The sequence below is a fragment of the Pelodiscus sinensis genome, chromosome 1 (genome assembly GCF_049634645.1).
Source record: "Pelodiscus sinensis isolate JC-2024 chromosome 1, ASM4963464v1, whole genome shotgun sequence".
In the NCBI taxonomy this organism is placed as follows: Eukaryota; Metazoa; Chordata; order Testudines; family Trionychidae; genus Pelodiscus; species Pelodiscus sinensis.
In genome coordinates this window covers 321,521,036-321,540,301 of record NC_134711.1, presented here as the reverse complement: position 1 = coordinate 321,540,301, position 19,266 = coordinate 321,521,036, and the positions used below count along the sequence as shown (strand labels likewise).

General features: G+C 42.8%; 1 protein-coding gene across 9 annotated transcripts in view; it reads left to right on the top strand.

The window, feature by feature from the left end:
• Positions 1–19,266, top strand: part of FAM168A (family with sequence similarity 168 member A) — a 376,753-nt gene that overhangs the window by 149,306 nt on the left and 208,181 nt on the right. The gene's annotated exons all lie outside the window — the stretch shown is intronic.

Below are 19,266 nucleotides of genomic sequence, written 5' to 3'. Positions count from 1 at the left end.
ATTTGAAAATAGTGTTCAACACAGAGGGTCAGCAGAATTTCATCTTCTACTGGTTGGGTTTATGAGGGTATTACATTGTCATTAGCATTTTAAACTCAAGAGCAGTGTAACTGTTTCTGTGTCATAAACCTGCAAACACGTATCCATATGCTTAGATTTACACTCCAGGGTAATCAGTTCATTGAAGTCAATAGGACTTCTCACGTGTAACGTTAAATACCTGCTTAAGTATTTTGTAATGGTACCCAGAGTGCTGATTTCCTTTCTAATGTAGTGGTTTTTGTAGCTTTCCAAGGCCTGGACCACCTATAAAAGAGACTTTAGCTCTATTTAATGGGATAAGTGTTCTTTCATTTTTGGGAAAAAAATTAGTCACACTGGCAGGTAACTTCTGTTCTTTTATTCTTCATCTCTCTGTTCTTCTGACTTCCGTTCTGTTCCTTCATTCATCTCACCACCTCTTCTCTCCCCTCTTTCTCTCAGCTGGAAATGAGAGGAGTCAGTACCATGTGATCTGGCTGTCCAGCTATTCATGCTCCATTAATGGTCCATAGCCCACAGTTCTGGGAACCACTGTGTTAGTGGGTTATCTTTAACCGCAGCGTCTCTGACTTGCTTAGAACTTTCATGTTCTCTTTCCACCTGTGGAGCGAAGAGGGGGGCAGGCAAGGTTTTCTAGTCCACTAAGAGGTTGGGGTTGCTGATAGTTGATAGCAACATGGAGTGGGGGAAGGAGAGTGGTGTTACGTAGTAATCTAAACAATAGTCTGGTTTATTAACTAAATAAAATGTGTTTTTTAAGACTAACTCACCTTCGGCTCTGTGTGAAATTGAAATTTTCCACATGGAAAGTTAACTTGATGTGGAACTTTGAGTGAAAAGATGTTGGTAATTCTGCCAAAGAAAGCTTAGGATGTCTGAAGCCATAACAACTGTCAAGAACAGTTAAGGGAAAGTTGCCACCTGTCATTGGGAGACAAAATGAAGACGGAGAGGAATGAAGTAGCCCTGCAGCTCATATGTATTGGGGCTGTATGAAAGCAAAGGAAATTGAAGTGTTAGTAGACTTAGCATTCTGTGCTTTAAATTTTGGGAAGAGAGCTCTACAGAGGAACGAATGGGAAAAACGAGCAAGGACTAGAAATCTTCTTTAGAAGAGAGAAACAGAAAGGATTTATCATCCAGATGCTCACAGCCTGAGAAATATTTTTGGTAAAACACAGTGACACAGAATAATTAAGACAAAAGAATTCAAGATAATCTCTGATTTCCAGAGGATGTGACTCAGCTGGAATACAAAATGGGGGAGCTGGGGTTCTGAGAGTCAAGCAATGTTACCCTTGCACTAGGATAAGACAGAAAAGAGTCTTGAAAATGAGCATTGAAATATGTGATGGAAGTAGTCTGAGAATTTTGGAGGTGTTAAATTGGCTTCAAAATTAATGTATAGCTTTTAACTTGTGGAATAATAAAATGAAGGCGCTAGCAACCATTGGGGATACACGTACTATAAGAATGTATTGAATCTAGTGAATTTAACACATATGAATCCACCCTTTTGATTTATTATTTTGCCACTGATCACAAATAATATTTAACAACACAAGAGCATTGGCAAGTGTATCAAATATTTATAATAAAATTGGTAACCGACTCATTGTCCACTGAAATACTTTCCTTCTCCCCAAACTGGGATATCATGATCTAGACATGTCAAAAATAGCTTTATTTTTTCAACCAGAGGGGAAACCCCTCATATCCTCTATATTTACGGGAAAGATTTTTTTTTACTTCACACTATTTACCCAAGCATAAGTTTTCTGTGTAAAATCCTTTAAGCCAAAAATAACCAATTGGATTGTGGAAGTACAATAAAAGTACTCCATGTTTATGGCAGACCCAAGTCATAGCCACTTAGCTACATTGCCTTTCAGGAAGACTGAATCAAATGTATGTGTTTTGCTGTGCTGTGCAACCAAAGACTACCCCTCTCTAGAGCCAAGTGCTGTCTTGGCAGTAGTTGTAGAACCATAGAGCTGGAAGAGACCTCAGAAGGTCATCAAGTCCAGCCCCCTGCTCTAGGCAGAACCAATCCCAACCAAATTAACCCAGCCAGGGCTTTGTCAAGCCGAGACTTAAACACCTCTAGGGATGGAGACTCCACTACTTCCCTAGGGAACCCATTCCAGTGCTTCACCACCCTCCTAGTAAAATAGTTTTTCCTAATATACAACCTAGACCTCTCCCACCTCAACTTGAGACCATTGCTCCTTGTTCTACCATCTGTCACTACTGAGAACAGCCTTTCTCCATCCTCTTTGGAACCTCCCTTCAGGAAGTTGAAGGCTGCTATCAAATCCCCCCACTCTTTGTTTCTGCAGACTAAACAGACCCAACTCCCTCAGTCTCTCCTTCATAGTTTGAGCTGCACAGCCTGGGTCTCCTGAACTTCCTCCCTTCCCCCACATCGCACAGAAAAGCCCCGGAACTAAGTTGCTGGGTGCCACAGCCCCAGCTATTCAGGCAGCACATGCTGGCTCCTTTGGGGAGGGGAAGTGCTTCCCTCCCCGCTGTGGGTCACGTGGGGTCACTTCTGTCCGGCATTCCTCTGGTGTGCCAGCCGGGAGCAACTGTTCTCTCTGCCCCAGCCTCCATATACCTCTGTTGGCTAGCCGTCTGTAAAGGGATGGCAGTCCTCTCCCCCTTTTCTGTCAGTTTACTCTGGCTTAAAGGGCCGCCAGGCCGTCCTTTTGTTAACCAGTTTACAATTGTTTCTGCCTCAATGGCAGTCCGTTTTGTAGTCTGATACCACAAGCATCTCCAACAGTTCTGCCCCGCTGCTGGCGGGTGGGGGTTGGGAGACGGATCCCAGCCCAGGGCTCTAAAGACAGGTGCAGGTAAGGACCTGTCTGGCTGGTGGGGCTCCTGCTGCAACGCACCAGCCCGCAGGTCACCTGTAGGCAAGCCCCGCCTTTGGCTTCTTCCTACCTCCGGGGACCTCCGACTTCAGCCCCCTGTGCTCCCCTAGTTCCAAAACTCACCACCTCTGTGCCTTAACTCCTGGCGTTGGAATAATGCTGGTGTTTCCTCCCCCGCTCCAACTCTGTTCCCATTCCCCTGTCCCCCTTGCTGCCTTTTCTGCCCTGTCTCTTGAAGCCGCAGTCATTTTTAATTCCCTGCTCTGGCTCCCCCATGCTAACCCCTCACCTTGACATCACCCATCCTGCCCCCTCCCACCCTGGACACACGGCCCGGCAGGCAGCTGACATCTCCCAGCTCAGCGTACCCTTGGTGGCAGTACAGCCCCACTGTGCTGCCGCACAAGAACAGGTGGCACAGACAGGCATCTGCCCCTTGAGCACCCCATGAAGTGCAGGGGTCGGTGAGTCCTCCCGCCCTGGGATGGGTCCCTGGGTCCCTCCTGTCACACCGGCGCTCTCCTTTCACGGAACCCCTACTTTTGCTCGCGGAACCCTGGGTTCCGCGGAGCACCAATTGGGAAACACTGCCTTAAGAATCCCTTCCATGATTTTTCCAGGAACCGAGGTAAGACTGACCGGCCTATAGTTCCCTGGATCATCCTTCTTCCCTTTTTTAAAGATGGGCACTACATTTGCCTTTTTCCAATCATCTGGGATTTCTCCCGACCTCCACGACTTTTCAGAGATAATGGCCAGAGGCTCCTCAATGACATTTGCCAACTCCCTCAGTACCCTCGGATGCAGTAAGTCTGGACCCATGGATTTGTGAAAGCCCCAGGCAGAGGTGGGAGCCATTCCTCATAGTGACTAGTCTCTGTAAGGATAACAGCGTAGTACTGCTTCCAGTTAATCCTCTGGCTCAAAGGTTGGAGATCTGGGTGGTGGTTTTAAAGGTCCTGTTCCCAGGACTCTGTGGTTCCCCATGATGAATTTTTTTTTTCCAGTTTGCCTTTAAAAAAAAAGTTGCAAATTACTGTCAAATTAGTCCCCCGCCTCCCGCATCCCTTTCCAAAACCAGAAAAATTCATGTTAAAAGAATGTTACGGTTATGAAGTCAAGCACTGAAGTTAGGAAATATTGGAATTAGTGGCAACATTAATTCTGTTACTACCTAACTTACAAATGCTTGACTTGGCAATCTTAACATTCTCTTAATATTTTTTGTAGGTGATTTATATTGCAAGAAATATTTTTCAGTAATTAATAGCTAAGATATAGTCATAATTGAGCAGAAACTTTATTTTCAGCCCCAATTTTTAGTTGTATTAGCTTTTACTAATTTATGTTGAAAATCCAAATGCTTGTTTTTACTCCAGATATGATTTTTGTGAGTGCAGAAATTGAGCAAATTTTTCTTCAACACTTTCTATAGGTGATTTAAAAAAACCCAACTCCTAGTGTAGTTAAAATACACATTCATTTGTGCTCTTATTAAACAAATTATGGCAATGAGAAATAGGTTTTTGTTCATTTTTAAGGCAATAAATGATTGAGAAATAGTTGTAAATGTATAAAAAATGGATGATTCTAGCCATTCTCCCTACTGATTTTAACTGGGCATACTGACGTGTGCATATTGAATAACAGGTAAAGTCACTTGTGCATTCATTTGAATAATTGATCACATGTGGCATATTTTGTTGCTCTGTTTCTTTATTGATGCATCCCAGTGTTGTAGTTGTTTCCCTAGCTGTGATGAAATATATTAATCTGATGGTTTTAAGTTTCTGTGCCTCTCACCCTTCAGGCTTCTTCAGGCATAATGCCTTCTGGTGTTTTTCATTTTTCAGCAGATCTATTACCTCTTTCTTATACACCAAAGTTACACTGTTCCCTATTTTTTTGTGTATCGTCAGTGCCAAGTTCTGTATTTTTAAAAAGGATGCTTATAGGTACTCAGTGTTGCTGAGATCCTATGAATCTCTTCTAGTCGCTCAGATTTCCAAATGGCATATTTCCTAATAAATAAATGTCATCCAGTCTGAAAGCAGGTTATATATAAATGTGTAAGGATTTTTTGTTGATATTTTCTGATTGGCTGACATAGACAAGTTTTGTTTTTTATTGCCCCTCCTAATTCACATATTCAGTAATAGCACAAGTAAGCAATTGTCACTTTTATCACCATGCAATTATATTTGTCATTGGGTGCAACAAAAATAGACATAGCAATAAGCAGCATTTGGGGATAATTTATTGTGTTTTATATATTTATAATAAAATTGCAGCTGTTATATACAGTTTGTATTTACTATCTATTTTAGAGAGTTTGTCTGATCAAGAACACCTCCTAACCGTAAGAGCTAGAACCACCAAATTTAGTATTCATCTTCCTCTTATCATAACTTAAAGCAATGTATGGGTTTGGTTGTGGTAGGAAAAATGGGATGTGCCTGGAATGGGATTATTTCTCATAAAACCAAACAAAAAAGAGAGAGAATCATCAAAGCAAGTGCAATCCTCAAAATTGACATTACTGAGCAAATGTTGAAAGATGCTGAAACAAGATGAGCCAGAAAAATAGAATGAACCTGCAATAGGATTGCTTCTCAGTACACCTCACAGAAAAGAGATAAAAAGAAGAAATCTGGAGTAGTGCTCTATTTTGGCACAGCTCAATCAATGCTTAAGGTTTGAAAACTAGAAGACAAAGTTATTGGAAACCAAATTGATCATAACCTTTTTTGTTAAAACATAGTGAATAAAAGTTTATAGGGATGAAGAAAAAATACACTTACTGGAATTCCCATTTTGAAAAAATTACTAACATTCATAAAAATAGCAGCGTATTTTTGAAAAATAAAATTTCAATAAAGTATGTACATTTTCCTTTTATTAAAAAAAAATGGAGTTAAGGACCTGAGCAATGCCAAGTAAATTTGCTAGTAATACCTATATATTTGCTCACTCAAATATATATGTCACTGTCGTCTTAGGTTAGTTCAGAAACTCTCTCCAGATGTTGTGTGAATAAACAGTATCATTGAACCCCAAAGCTGGCTGTGTCCTCTACTGGACTATAAATGTTAAATGACAAGTAGGGGGCTGCCCCCTGTGCTTGCTGCGTTCACCTACTCCCCTCTCTCTGGCTGCTTTCATTTCACTGCGAGAGTCTGTTGATGCTGATGATGTTGTTTTGCCACACAGCAGGAACATTTTGTCGTCCTGCGGGAAAAACTTTTATTTATATATATATATATATATATATATATATATATATATATATATATATATATATATATATATATATAAAATTGCAGAATCAAGGACCTCCATTTTGCCTCAGCGGTTATTTTTGAGCAGTTAATTTTAAAGTCAAGAGCTCATTTTTGTTTATGAAAAAGCAATTAAATTCTTAATATAATCAGTATCACAAACACTTGTTCTCCTTATGAATTTCAGTTATATTTACACTGACCATGTGTCCTGGATCTTCTGGGAGAGTCCCAATTTTAAATACTCTGTTCCATTGTCTCCATAAAGTACTGAAATGTCCTGGAAATTCCAATATTTCAACAGGGGGAGGAGAAAGCCCCGAGACTCCCTGCCAGATCTGGCTTGCAGGGAAGAAGCGAGCCAGAAATGGCTCCGCACACTGCCGCTTCCTTTCCCCTGTCTGAGGGAATGGGAAGTGGCAGTGTGCAGAATCTGGCCAATGGGAGCAGCAGCAGGCTATGCATGCCTGAAAGTAGTGTGAAAGCAAGTAAGTGCCACCCCACCCCGTATGCCGAGACCCTACACCCTTAGTCTGCTCTCTCATTGCCCTGCCGAGACCCCGTACCTCCAGCCCTCTTACTCGCTGCCCTGTCAACACCCTGCACCCCAGCCTGCTCACTCACCACCCTGCTGACACCCCTTCCTCCCCTCCCCCGCCCAGTTTTCCACACCTTCAGAGAATTCAAGAGGTTAACATCAGCAGGTCTAATACATATAGTTCTGTGAAAGCTCTGGTTGTAACTCTTTATAAACTCAGATAACATGTCGACATAACAAAAGGTATTCCGAGCTATAAAATACTTCTACATCCTAGATTTTAAAGTTCTGTTAAATCGCTCTACAACCCCCACTTTGACTTCATTATTAGTAACAAAATGGTAAATGCCGTGCCGCTTTAGCAATCTGCTTAACGGTTTGTTTAAAAGTTCTTTTCCCCAGTCACTTTGTAATTTTTGAGGCATGTGACCTTTGCTGAAAATAGCTTTAAAGGCCATGGCCACCTCACTACCCATCTTGTCTTTTAGGCCTAAGGCTCAAGCATATTTGGATAGAATGTCTATCACTGTTAAGATGTACTTAAACCCGCTGTTGTGTTTGGAGAACTAGTGCATATCCATCAAATCTGCCTGCAAGTGCGCATCCACATCTGAAATAGTGGTCTTGTTTCTTTTAAAATATATTCGAGTCAGTTTGTGTAAAGCATAAGCATCCTGGTCTGAAAGCTACCTGTCTTCTGTTCAAAGTCCTACTACACTTTTTGGCCTTTTGAAAACAGAGAGTTCACCTTGTCAAAGCTTCCATCTTCCCCAAGGGCATACTATATTTTCTTTAACAGACCCGTCTGTGTAGACATGACTGTTAATGGTGTTAGTAAAAGACGTTACAGTTATGGAGGGGGCACATACACTCTGACAAAATCAAGTTTTATTAATCGCTTGGTTTAACACACCCTTTTACCTGTGGGTGAAATCGCTTGTGAAAATGGGCACCAGGACTTCCCACCGTTAGGAAGTCTGAGCTGGTTCATTCTTCCATTTTGTCCTTTTCCAGATTTTCCTGTTGAGATCTGTGTGTCCAACATGAGCAAAAACTGCTGATGCAGGGAGATTTACTCCCACAGGACTACTGATGTGAAGATTCTCAAAGCACTTTATAAACGCATCGTTGAGCTGTCGAGAAATTGTCAGAAAGAAAGCAGAGTGAGAGCCACTGCTCATTTCTTAGATTTACACAATCCCGGTCAGTTCCTTACTCCCCATTACACCCCAGACTCGACTATTAGTTCTTAATCACACATTTGCCTGTGAGTCCTCTTTTCTGTTCACATTGTCTGCTTGTGACTCCTGTGAGCTGCAGTTGCCTTCCTCCATAGGGGTGAACAACAAAAGTCCGTCTCATGCATCGGGCTGCCTTGTGAGCAGCTGGGTTTGGATTCTGACGTATCCAATAGCAGCTGGGGCAAAGGGCCCCTCTTCATCTCTCCCTCCTTTTTGGAACTGTCACTGATGTAATGCTTTCTCCATATGTGGTTGAAGGCCCTCGGCACTAAAACAAAGTTCTGACGGGGTGGTAAAGTAGTCCCTGTTTCCTCTCAGCATTTCCATGATTTCTAAAACACACGTTTGTGGAACAAGGTGGTCTCTTTTGTGCAGCAATGGGACTTCTGTGCAAGTTCTATGCTCTGATTGGTAGAGGACAATGGAGGTAGTTCTGAGAGGGGTCGTATGACCCACTTCCCGACCGATCATTCAACCCCAGCATTCTCCCTGATTGGTCAAATCCACTCGGGGGGGGGAGGGAGTTCTGTGTGGCCCAAGCCCCTCCCGATTGGTAGAGGGTGGCTGGGGAAGTTCTTAGAGGGGTCATACAACCCACTCCCAGACTGATCACCCCACCCTGGAAACCCCCATGATTGGTCAGATTCACTCTCAGATGAAATATGCATGGTAGTGTACCATGTAGGAGACTGGGAATCAAAATTCCCTTATTCTGCTACGTGACAGTTGTGGGACCCTGATCTAGTCTATTTAGCCTAGAGGTTTGCCAGCTGTTGGACATACCCACTGTGAGGGGCATAGAGGAATGTTTGGGAGGGTGAGTGATTATGGCAGGGGGTTCATCCAGCCCCACACAGTGGGGTCCAGGTGAATCCCGTGTGGAAGGAGTGTCACCTTCCACCCCTGCCTTTCCTCAGCAGGCCGCTCAGCCTGTGGGTCAGTGAACTGTGGCTGAATGGATTCCCGCTCCTGGCACCCTTTGTGCCTACTTGCTGGCTCCACCCCTAGACAGTGTCACACATGCTTCCCCCCACCCTGAAAACCAAAGGGAGGAGGGGCAGAGAGGTAGATATTGGCCTTTCTCTAGTAGTGCAGCAATCATTGGCTGCTGCTGAGGAATCCTTGACTTTGCCATTGGCAAGTGTCTGAGTATTTGAAGCTTGCAGATGTAAGTAATGTTATGAAAGTTGTGTCAAGGTATCTGTTAGGTTTATGAGTAAGCTGCCGAGCATACTTTGGTATGTGTCTATTTTAATCTGGGTTGGGAGGGTGACAACCAAAAATTTTAACTTGAAGAGAGAACTCAGTTCAAAAAGTTAAATCCTGCTGGTTTAACTTCTGTAACCCATGGTCTTCCCAGTACATAAACTGAGTATTGTCTGACTTGATTTTCAAGAGTGCTTGAGTAAAAGGTGCTGTGTACTTGCAAGGTATTTCTATGGCCTTTCCTTGCTATTATTTCCCACACCAGGTCTTTGACATTTTGTATGTCAAGTGCTTTACTGAAGTCACTCACTTTAAGGCAGCCTATGTGTTTCCAATTGTTTAAAAAGAGGGAAGATAATCAGCTAAAGTATCCATATACTTTCCACATCTGCTTCTGATTTAGATTTCACTTGAATAGATAGCATTTCATTACCGTAGCAACCATATTGCTGGTGTACATTGCATGTGTGGGATCTGATCAGTATTGTCTCAATGCTTTCTTTCCCCTCTCTCTCTGTCTAGCCACCTGTTTTATTCTTAGATTGTAAGTTCTTTGTGAGGTGGAAAACCTTTGTTTTGTTTGTATGATGACTGATGCAATGGGGTCATGGAACGCCTAAAAGCTGTCACACAACAAATAAATAATAATACATACACAACATGATATGGGATTAAAAATCCCACAAAGTAAGTGTAGTCTCATGTATATATATTCTAATCCCTGTCCAGAACTGCAAATATGATCATGAAAGATCTTACATAATTGCAGCTGTGATAATTAACAGCTGTTTAAAACTCACTACTGAATTAGCTACCCATCATGTTTCTATGTTTAGCCCACCTGATTATATAAGGTAAACCTGATCCCATTTTTGTGATAACTTCTTAGTATCCTTTTAGCTATTCTTTTAAAATTGGAATCTTTTGAATAGAAGGCATGTCCTTATTTAAATTAGTTCTTGTAACTGTACCCGTTCAATAATGCTAATAAAGCTATGAAGCAAAACAGATTTGGTCAAGTGTCTCTCATAGAAACCATGTCTCAGAATGGCATCATTAAGGCTTTGTTTTCTAGTACAGGTAAAACATACACCCTTCCTAACATGGCTGTTGTACCACACTCTGCTTCACACTTGCACATAAGAAGAGGGATACCATACAATTTATACTGATATAATTGTGTCCAATTGTGGATTGTACTGGTATAACTATATTAGTGAAAAATCACACTCCTAACCAACACGCCAAAAAAAAAAAATTGTAGACCCAAGGCTAAAGAAAAAAATGACATTTTTAGTGGGGATCAGAAATATGGAATGTTCCTGAACCACAGAGGTAGACAAAAGCTGTTCCAGGTGGCAGGCACAGCGAAAGAGAAGAGTATCACACAAGCAGTAGCAAGATTTTGTGAAGTCAGATGAGGCTAAGGCCAGGTAGATAGGGAGTAGAGGGGCGAGGCTGGAAGAGCTGATAGTGTATTAGTTTGTGGGGAAGGCAGTTAGCTCTGAGCTCAACTCAGAAGTTAATGGGGGATCAGTGAGATGTATTTGTGCTTGCTTTGATACCATTTTAGGCAGCAGTGATCTATATTTGCTAGTAATACTCAGACCTGCGTGACCTGCAAGTGGCTCCTCACTGTGTGTTCTGCAGCTCTTTGCAGCACATGTGTGATTTAATTATTAATCAAGATGCATTTATTATGTTGTTAACTAGTTGTAATTGTTAAAATAATAACTTAGTCATTCTGCTGTGAGAATAGTGGGTTTGTATGTATATAGTAAATGAAACAACAAATTCACACTACTGTGGCTCTTTTGGGTAATATTGAGGGTTAATTTTACTCCTGGACCACTGAGGTCTGAGTATCATTGTGCTAGAGTTTGGAGAGGAGGAATTTTATGAAAAAATTGGGAATTGTCATTTATCCAGGTGAGAAGAGATGAAAGCAAAGACGAGGGTTTCATCAAAAGTGGAGTCAATGCATTTGCCTACATGAGAAGTTGAAGAAGAGAAAGTTCAGGGACAGATGTCCAGGCCAAATTTTGCAAACATAAGGAGTATAGTTAAAGGAATAGTCAAATTATACTAATTTGTACAAACAAGAATTCCAGACTAAATCAGTTTTGGTGTGAAACTTAGATGCAGTCAGAACTTTTTGATTTCTACACTAAAATGACCTTGGTATTTTTTTTAAACCTGAGATAATACACAAGAGGTAATGTTAATTTTGACCAGAATTTTTGAGAACAAGGATCAGTGTTTTGTTAAGACCTTCAATACATTGAATATTTTGCTTATAATTACATTTATAACAAACTTTTAGTTACTATAATAAAGATTACAATTATAGGACACTTCCCAATGCATGTGTATCGGAGATCATACATACTGGATACAGTCTTTTTTTTGAGGAAGAGAAGAAGGCACCGCCTCAGAGATTCCCTGGTTTAAATTGTACCTAATGAATCAGAAGCTGATTAAGTATTTTTGGAGAAATGCATCTGAGGATCAACCTTCAAATAACTCAGCATTTGTCAGGAACCCATTGGAACTTGAATTTAATGTAGTGTCAGAAGGTCGGTTCATATTTTTAGAAGGACTTGAGCTGAATACAGTTATAGACTCAATAGATTTTAAGGTCAGATTGGACCATCATGATAGTCCAGTCTGGCTTCCTGCATGTTGCAGGCCACAGAACCTTGCCCATCCGCTCCTGCAATAAATCCCTGATCTCTGGCTGAATTACCAAATCAAGATTTAAAGACGTCAAGTTACAAAGACTCTACAATTTATACTTGTTTAAATTTGAAAGTAACATGTGCCCCCTGCTGCAGAGGAAGGTGAATACACCCCATGATCTTTGCCAATCTTACCGGGGGAAAAATTATTTCACGACCCCAAATACGGTAATCAGTTAAACCCTCAGCATGTGGACAACACTCTTGGGAAAGAATTCTCTGTAGTAACTCACAGCCTTCCCCAAATACTGTACCATCACCAGCCGTTGGAGATATTTGCTGCTACCATTTGAAGATCAGCTACATGCCATAGTAAGGAGTTTCAACATACCATTCCCTCCATAAACTTGTTAGGCTCAGCCTTGAAGCCAGTTGGCCTGACTGATCCCCTTGGAAGGCAATTCCAGAACTTTACTCCTCTGATGTTTAGAAACCTTTGTTTGATTTTGAGTCTGTATTTGTTGATGGCCAGTTTATATCCATTTATTCTTCTGTCCACGTTGGTGCTGAATTTAAATAAAGTTCATCCAACACTCCAGTCACTGAAGAAGTAAGCTATGCCCACGAAACTTCAAGATATCACCTACATATTTTGTTAGTTTTTAAAGTGCTACCAGACTGTTTGTTGTTTCTTAAATAAAGTGTAAGTGTGATTTATACGTGATTAATTGAAAGAAGTGTTTTTCATAATAAGGAAAACGTGTATTCAATGCTGGTTTATCTTTCAATAGTATGTACGGTCACTTCTGAGCTTTCTTTTGTGAAAGCAATCATTTTTAGTTTGTACAAAGACTCAGAAGGAGAAGCTTGCATTCTACCTCCAATAAATGGCACAAGGGGCCATGTGTTTCAAAGTCATTAAGTGACCTATGAGCATAAATACCATTTCTGAAGGTGATGTAGTCACATAGGAACCTCAGTCTCCTGGATGTCAATGGGAAAGTCAACTTGACCCAAACTCTACAGTTAAATAGATTTCTGGGGCATTCAGAATTATCCACGCAGAGCATGATGCACTCACTTTTGAAGTGTCAGATGTATTTATTTAGACTTACAAGAGACACAGAGAAATATCTCTCATAAATATTTAAAAGCATAACTAATATAAACAGCGTGTTATTCACAAATAGGTTGAGAAGGACACTGTCTATTTGATATCTCATTCATTAACCCAAAAGATGGAAAGTGCTTTCAGATACGGTACTAGTACTTGTCCCTGAGTCCCTTTTGCCAAATCTTGTGGATTTTTCCATAGTGTTATCTTAATCGCAAAATTTGTCTCTCCTTTGTTGTTATATGCAAACCCAAGGAAGGTGATACCCTAAGGCCCCAATCCTGCAAATACATGCCTAGGAGTAGTCCTATTGAGTTCAGTGGGACTGTGTGTGTGCGTAAAATTCCCAATGCAATGAAATTTGCGACATCGTTGTCAAATACACAAAGTAAAGAAAACTGGAAAAAAGATTTCCATATTTTTCCATTCATAGTCATTTTTTTTCATTTTTTCATTCATAGTAATTCATAGCAATCTTTAAAAAACTCAAGCAGAAGTAATTTTTAAATTGCTAGTGCCATTGTGGAACCATTGCCTGACGAATGGCTTGGACAAGAGGATGGGGAATACTGCGGCAGCAGTCAATTCTCATAACTTGGCAGCAGCCGTGTCTAGTGCAGAGCTTCACACTCATTTCATCACGCTATCACGAAGTACTCTTTTGTTCAGTGAGGCGAGAGCACCGGAGTGTAACTGTGCAGCCACTTAACAGCATGGAAAGTTCAAGCTCGGCATTCACTGCACAGAGAAGACCTGTGTGTACTGCTTTGAAATCTCCCAAGTAAACCTCTTTTGACTGACACATTGGCCTGCTGAGTGATGTGATGCTGACCTCTCTTGTATTTCTGTTTACACTTCATCTGAACTAATTTCCCAGTGTGATGGAAAGATGTCATGCACTTTGGCTGGAAAGATAAAATAGATAAAAATGTAACCTGGTTACGGCAGGAAAGCATCCGAGGCTGTTTGCCAGCAGGTGCTTCCCGGGACATTCCTTCTGGAGTTCTTTCTACTTCCACTGTTTGGTAAAGAGTCTGAGTGGCTTCTAAGCAACCAAGCATCAGTGCCATGGGAACTGAAAAGCAGTTGAAGATGCATGTAGTGGAGCCAGACTTTTGTTTGCCTGTTAACAGTTAATTTCTGTAGTCTTTCTATTGTGACTTCACGGCCACATGTAAGTGCCACAAAATGCTATGCCAAAACAGGCTTCATTTTGCTAATCTTGTTTTATTCTTATTTCATTGTAGCTTTGCAAATGCTGTAATGAATTTGAAACGTACAAGCAAATGATAGTGTCATGGAATGTATTGAAAGCCAACCTGAATACATTTAAAACTAGGTGCATTTTTTTAATGTGAAATGAATGAATATGAACTTCAGTTACACCATCTTAAAATAAAAGCCAAGCATACCAAACAGGAAAAGAAGGAAGAATAAACCTCTATTCCTGCAGCATGCTCAAACCCATAATGTGAGTGCAATCATTTTATCTGTGCCAAAGAGAAACTTTTATGATAACCTAAAGGAATTTCTTCTGCTTGTTCTTACTGTTTATACAACCAAAAGTGTGCTAATTGCTTGAAATGGTGTTTGATAAATTATGACTATTTTATCATGTGGTAGCACACGGGGGGCCCCAACTGAAATTTGGGCTGCATTGTACTGACCCTGTAAAACACAGTAATGACAGCCACTGCCCTCAGGAGCTTAAGCCTCATCTGCACTACACAGACAAAACAGTGAAGAGTGTACACACCGCATTGCTCCTCCTTCCAATAAACTCTCTTGCTTTGATGACAAAAATACCCACCTCAATGACAGGTGCAGAACTCTTTATGGCCAAGTTAGATAGACAAAGTGTCTCACGTTGCACTTGGGTTTCTTCTGCAAGTGGCCTCCAGCAGGTCTCCCATCATTCCTAGCTTGACTACACTGGTAGCAGTTTAAACTGCACCCGTATACAATGGGCACCCACCCGTTCCCCTGTAAAGGTCTGGGAGTGTTTGAAAGTCCACTTCCTGTTTCTCACATCACATCTTCCCAGTTGACTCTGGCAACTCCAGGAAGAAAATACTTTCCCATTTGGACCAGCTGAGTTGTTGGATCTGCACGTATAGGGAGTGAGGAGACTGTACAGTCCCCAGTTGCACTCCAGCTGTAGGAACTTCAATACCTATGGGCAGATTTCTCCTGACTTGTGTAATAAGGGCTACAAATGGGACACTGTGCATTGCTGAGAGAAGTTAAAGGAGCTGCACACAGTGGATATACCAGAACGCAAAAGAGGTACTCTCTCCCCTAGTAGCCAATACAGAACTCTTTTTCATGCCCTCTCCAAACTCCTCCTCCTCGTTCCTGGCAACTTCCTGCTACATCTCTGCACTGTGTTCACTTCACCTTTTCAGACAGCTTTCAAAATAATAGTTGGACTTATGCATAGCTCTGAGAGCTTACACTATCCTTCACTAATATCTTACAAAAGGCTTTGTGGGAAGTATGTGTTAATGGTGTTTACTAAAAACAGATGCTCTGAAAGTTCACCAATATGGTAATGTATAATTGCAGTTTAATCAGTTGCTTAGTACAAATCCTGCACAGGAATCATCAGAATTTTTAGGCAAAACAAGACAAATGAAGTTTGATGAGCAGAAATACACATTACTGGTGCTCATTATCAAGCTGTTGCCTCAAACCCTCCCTGATTCAAATAACCCTTTCTTGTGCCCATCTAGTAGCCCAGGTATCTGGCTGCTCAAAATCAGCAGCCAGGCGATTTACCTCAGTGCTTCACACCTGGGAAGTTTTTCACTTTTAGTTTCACAGATCATTATGGAGGATGCACATTTCTGTGATCATGGAAATGTTTTCCTCATCTGGGTTTTACCAGCCACAAAGGAAGCAGCAGCACACATCTGATCTGCCAAAGACACGTTCCTCTGTTATTCTACACCTGTTCAGCCTATTGAAGAGCTCCTTGCTGTTCTTCAGGTTTTTGTATAAGGCTTCATGAACCATGGGAATAAGGGGACGTTGGGTCTTCCAGGACCATTATGCATATTTCAGCATTCCCAACTGGAATCTTTTGGTCTGGATAGCCCCATGTTCCTAAAGACATGTTTGTCCTGCACCATTTCGTGTTGATGTTCGTTCAGAAGATGTACCATGGAGAAGCACCTCTTTCTGTTGATTTACTCTGTCACAAGATGATGGGGCCAAATTTGAGTATGAGTTATATATATCATCCATTTCTTCAAAGCCATCCACTATTTCATACGCATTGCTAAGAGTCCCAGTCCTTCATAGCCAGATGCAATTAATGGTCCTGCACTCTTGTCCCAATGGTCAACTTCCTGACTCCAAACTGATTTGTGACAGACTGATAGCAGTCTGGAATCGCTAGCTTCCACACTGTGATTGCCATATGCGTCTCAAATAAGAGGGCAACTCTCATTTTGATATCCTTGCACAGTGCTTGGGTGAGCTCTGTGCAGGGTTGCAGGAAAGGTGGCTTTCTGCATCTGAAATTTCTGCAGCCACTGCTGCTCATACCAGACCAGCATAGCAATATGATACAGGCAGTCCCCGACTTACGCGGATCCGACTTACGTCGGATCCGCACTTACGAACGGGGCTTTCTCGCCCCGGAGGTCGAGGTAGCGAATTGCTACCTGCGAGCTCCGGGGCAAGAAAGCCCCGTTCGTAAGCTGCTCTGGTGCCCCTGGTCTGCTGGAGACCGTCTCCAGCAGACCAGGGGCACCGGGCGGGTTCCCGCGCTTCTGAGGCTTTGCCAGAGCAAAGCCTCAGAAGCGCGGGGAGCCGCCGCTGCTGCTGCTTCAGTCCCGGTGCCTGTGGTCTGCTGGGGACCGTCCCCAGCAGACCACAGGCTCCCGGACTGAAGCCGCAGCCGTGGGGGGGTCCCGCGCCTCTGAGACTTTGCCAGAGCAAAGCCTCAGAGGCGCGGCACCCCGCTGCCTCTGCGGCTCTGCTCCCCGTGTCCCTGGTCTGCTGGGGGGGGGGGGCGCGGCTAGTGTGCCCCCCCCCCCCAGCAGACCAGGCTTTTGTTTTGGACCCTGGAGCAGAGCAGCTGGGGCGCTGCCGATTGGTCCTGCAGCACCGCTCTGGGCACTACTGGACCAACCCGGCAGCACCCCAGCTGCTCTGCCCCAGGTCCTGATTCAGCCGCTGCTGGTCAGTTTCAGCAGTGGCTGAATCAGGACGGCTGGGGCAGAGCAGCTGGGGTGCTGCTGGGTTGGTCCAGTAGCGCCGAGGAGCGGTGCTACTGGAGCAACCCAGCAGCACCCCAGCTGCTCTGCCCCAGGCGTCCCCAAGTCAGCCGCTGCTGAAACTGACCAGCGCTGACTACAGGAAGCCCGAGGCAGAGTTGCTCTGCCCCAGGCTTCCTGGAATCAGCGCTGATCAGTTTCAGCAGCAGCTGACTTGCGGAAGCTTGGGGTTCTTAAGTTGAATCTGTATGTAAGTCAGAACTGGCGGTCAGTTTCAGCAGCGGCTGAATCTGGACGCCTGTTCCGACTTACATACAGATTCAACTTAAGAACAAACCTACAGTCCCTATCTTGTACGTAACCCGGGGACTGCCTGTACTACCACTCAATGCTGTTTCCTGGTTGGAAAAGTGACATCCACTGTGTGCAGTTGTTCTGTGATTGCCAAAAGCAATTTGGCGTTCGTTCTTTTCGTGATACACACCACGTCAGGCAACTCTGCTTCTAGGTCACAGTTGGAGTTCATGATATACTGCCTGAGCAGCTCCTGTATGTTCATAACCATAACTAGAACGGTAGAGAGCAGTGCCGGATCCATCTTTTCAGATAGAAATGGTGGGTGCACAATAAACAGGGGATATTTAAAAATGACACACAATGCAGTCAGAAGCTCATGGAATGCTGAGCTCATGGAAAAATGTCATCATGGAACGTTGATCCTGTAACCAGGGTGGGCTATGATCCACTCCATCTTCCCACAATCCTAGCTGGAAAAGGTGGCAATAGCACAGTGGGGTAGCAACCCTCAGTGTACTGCTATCACTGTTGATGATAGACCACCAAGTGTGGAAGCTTTCCGCTGACAGCGGGAGTCCATTGTGAACATGCTGTAGTATCATAGAACATTAGAACTGGAAGGAATCTTGAGAGGTCATCGAGTATAGTCCCCTGCCCTCATGGCAGGACACAGTACTGTCTAGGCCATCCCTGACAGATGTCTGTCTAACCTGCTCTTAAATATCTCCAGAGATTCCACAACTTCCTAGGCAACTTATTCCAGTGTTTAACCACCCTGGCTGTGTCCAGACTCAGGGGTTTTTTCGGGAAAAGTAGCCTTTTTCCGAAAAAACTTCACCTGCGTCTAGACTGCAGCCGCGTTCTTTCGAAATTAAATCGAAAGAACACGGCTTTTCTTTTGACGGCGGTAAACCTCATTTCATGAGGAAGAACGCCTTCTTTCGAAAGTGCTTCTTTCGAAAGAAGGCGTTCTTGAATGTAAATAGGGCTTCTTCGAAAGAGAGCATCCACACTCACTGGGTGCTTTCTTTCGAAAAAGCGGCTTGCTCTTTCGAAAGTTCCGCGTGCAGTCTAGACACTCTCTTTCGAAAGAGCCTCTTTCAAAAGAGGCTTGCAGTCTAGACATAGCCCCTGACAGGAACTTTTCCTAATGTCCAACCTAAACCTCCCCTGCTGCAGTTTAAGCCCATTGCTTCTTGTCCTATCCTCAGAGGCTAAGAGGCTAAGGAGAACAATTTTCCTCCCTCCTCCTTGTGACACCCTTTTAGATACCTGAAAATCACTATCATGTCCCCTCTGTCTTCTCCTTTCTAAACTAAACAAGCCCAATTCTTTCAGTCTTCCTTCATAGCTCATGTTCTCTAGACCTTTAATCATTCATGTTGCTCTTCTCTGGACCTTCTCCAATTTCTCCACATCTTTCTTGAAATGTAGTGCCCAGAACTGGACACAATACTGTACTCCAACTGAGGCCTAATCAGTTCAGAGTAGAGCGGAAGAATGACTTCTCATGTCTTGCTCACAACACATCTGATAATGCAACAATAGTTCTTTTTGTGATGCAACAATAGTATTTTTTGATCGTTGGCATAACTTTTGTCAACAAAATTTGTAGGGTAGACAGGGCCTTATAAATTGTAGCAAATCCCAGCAGCTTAGTTCAAAATGCCTGGGGTCCTAGGGTGAAGGCTTGTGATTCTTATCCTTAGTTATGTTAATTGAAGACTGATTTCCTAGCCACCCATATAAGGTCTCTGTTTCATCCCATCATTA